Source organism: Echinops telfairi, unplaced genomic scaffold (assembly GCF_000313985.2).
Source record: "Echinops telfairi isolate 266 unplaced genomic scaffold, ASM31398v2 ScPeMD7_655;HRSCAF=1070, whole genome shotgun sequence".
NCBI lineage: Eukaryota > Metazoa > Chordata > Mammalia > Afrosoricida > Tenrecidae > Echinops > Echinops telfairi.
Window position 1 is genome coordinate 26,239,102 of NW_022104553.1, and position 2,837 is coordinate 26,241,938.

The window sequence follows — 2,837 nt, forward strand, 5'->3', positions numbered from 1 at the left end:
GACCTTCAACTCACGTGGGCTGCTGGGTCCAAGGTCAAGGAAGCAGTCCTCCCTCAGGCAAGGCAAACAGAGCCTTCCCACATGCAGGGTGGGTCACTAACAGTCAGTAGATCAGGAGCTTCAGGCCCGGATGGGATACAGAAAGCAGGCAACTACATCTACCAGCCTCAAGCTCAAGCAATGAACACACCAGCAGTGTGGCAAAGCAGGTCTCAAAGGAGCCTCAAACTCTAGCTACATGATCCACGGGTTGTCTAGGCCACAGGTAGAGCAGCTCACAGGTTGAGGCAGAGAACTAGCTAAAGCAGCAGCACACTCCAGCACGCTCTGATCACCAGAGAGCAAGAGAGAGGGGCCGGGCTTTGCAGAGCCATTTATCCCTTTGCCCTGCAATCATACTGAGACCTGATTAATTCCACAGGTTGCTATTAGCCAGGTTGACACAGTGAACCTATCGCATAATTCAATAATACTTCAATCATATATATATTTTCTATTCATCATTTTATTGGGAGCTCTTGCAGATGTCATAACATTCCATGATTCAAATTGATCAGCATTTGCTACCACAGTTAGTTTCAAAACATTTTCTTTCCTCTTGAGCCCTTTGAGATCAGCTCCCCTTTATTCTCTCCCTCCCTAACCCTTGCCCCGAGGAACTCTTGTTATTGCTATTTATTATTATTATGCATTTTAAAATCCATATCTTACCCCATCCAATATATCCGTTCGCCTACAATTGTGTTATTCACTCCTCTCATGTAGAGTTATACAGTCATCATTGCTATCAGCCTCCCCTCCCTGTCTTCCTGTATCCTCCGGGAATCATTACGGTTGCTGTTACTGAAGGGTCCTCCATCCTGGCATTCCTGCAACAAACGATCTTAATCATACACAGGAACATGTGTAGGTCTAACAGTATTAATGAGGTGAAACAAGCCTTAGTAGTAAGGGGAGGAACTATTAAATAATCAGAGGGTAGTTTTATGTTTCATCAGTATTATACCACACCCTGAATTCCTCATCCCCACCATGCAGACCCTCTGTGAGGGCCTGTCCAATTGTCTTGTAGTGGATTTAGGGCCTCTACTTTGTCCACGCTCCTTCACATCAATTTAATTGCTTGTTTTAGAACTTCTGATACCCATTCCCATTGACACCTCACGATCACACAGGCTGGTGTGCTTCTTCCATGTGGGCTTTGTTGCTTCCCTGTTCAATGGCCACTTGTTTAACCATAAGCCTTTAAGACCCCAGCTGCTATGTCTTTTAATAGCTGGGCACCATCAACTTTCTTCATCCCACTTGGTTATGCACCCATTTTGTCTTCAGCGATCGTGTCGGAAAAGTGAGTATCAGGCAGTGCCACATTATTAGAAAAAACTGTTCTTGTACTTAGGTGAGATTTTAGTAGAGGCCCAAAGTCCATCTGCTTCCTTGTTGTGTTTACATATATGTGCAGATTCAATCATGTATAGTTTTTAATCATATTTTTTGAAGTCTTTTTCTTTTTGTATGAAACCCTTTCCCCCCCCACCTTCTTTTTAGCTCTGGTCTCATAGACTCTTTCTCTTTTTTGCAATTGATTACACTCCGCTCAGCATCTCAAAATCTCTGCCATTGAGTCAACTGGAACTCAGAGTGGCCTCCAGGGCAGTGCCGGTCTGTAAGTCGTTCTAGGAGCAGACAGCCGCATCTTTTTCCTCCGTGGAGCACCTAGTGGGTTTGAACTGCTGCCCTCTCAGTTAGCAACACGATTTGTAACCCGCTGTGCTTCCAGGTCTCCATCGCTCAGCCGAATGTCCCACAAATCCATCCGTGTCACGAAGGGTTGGGCAGTGCCATCGTTGTTCTTCAGCAATGTGCCGGCATGCACAAGCACGCGTTCATTCCTTCCGCCGACAGACATTTAGTTCATTCACATCAGCTTGCCGCCACGCACATGGGTGTCTGCTTCTGTTCTTCTCCTCAATTCTTTAGGGTCCATACCGAGGAGAGAGATTGTTGGGTCCTATAGAACTTGATTCCATTTGTTTGAGGAAGCTTGGCTGCAGCTTTTAAAGAGCTCTGTTAGTATTATTTGTCAGAGTAAACCAGCTTCTAACAACCGAGGGGTCCCTAGGTGGAATTGCACGGTGATCATATATCAAGATGATAGTAAAGTCATAGAGAGTAAGAGAGATAGGAGAGAGAGAGAAACAAAGCAGTCAGACACATTTGATGGTAGCATTCTTATCTCAGCTTCTCTTTGTGGTCCATGAGGAGGTGAGAGAATAGAGGGAGTCTTTACTGTCTTGGGATATTTATAGGTAACCATTAAACATGCATATTCAGGAGCTACATGCGTCACAAGGTGGGTGGTAGTCACAGTAAAGTCCCTGAGCTCACAGGTGAGGAAACCCAATACCTGCATTAGTGGAAGGCATGAGGGGGGATGGGTGCTGCAGTGAGAAGAGATAACAAGAATGTGTGCTTCTAAGATAGAGTGTCTGGGGTCTTAAAGGCCTGAAGATAAATAAGCGGCCATCTAGCTGAGAAGCAACAGATCCCATATGGAAGAAGCACACCAGTCTGTGTGATCATGAGGTGTCAATAGGATCAGGTATCAGGCATCACAGACCCAGAACAAAAAATCATATAATTGTGAATGAGAGTGGAGACCCAAAGTCCCTCTGTAGACAATTGGACATCCCCTTACAGAAGGATTACAGGAAGAGACGAGCCAGTCAGGGTACATTGTAGCACCGATGAAACATACAACTTTCCTCTAGTTCTTTAATGCTTCCTACCCCTCCCACTATCATGACCCCAATTCTACCTTACAAATCTGGCTAGAC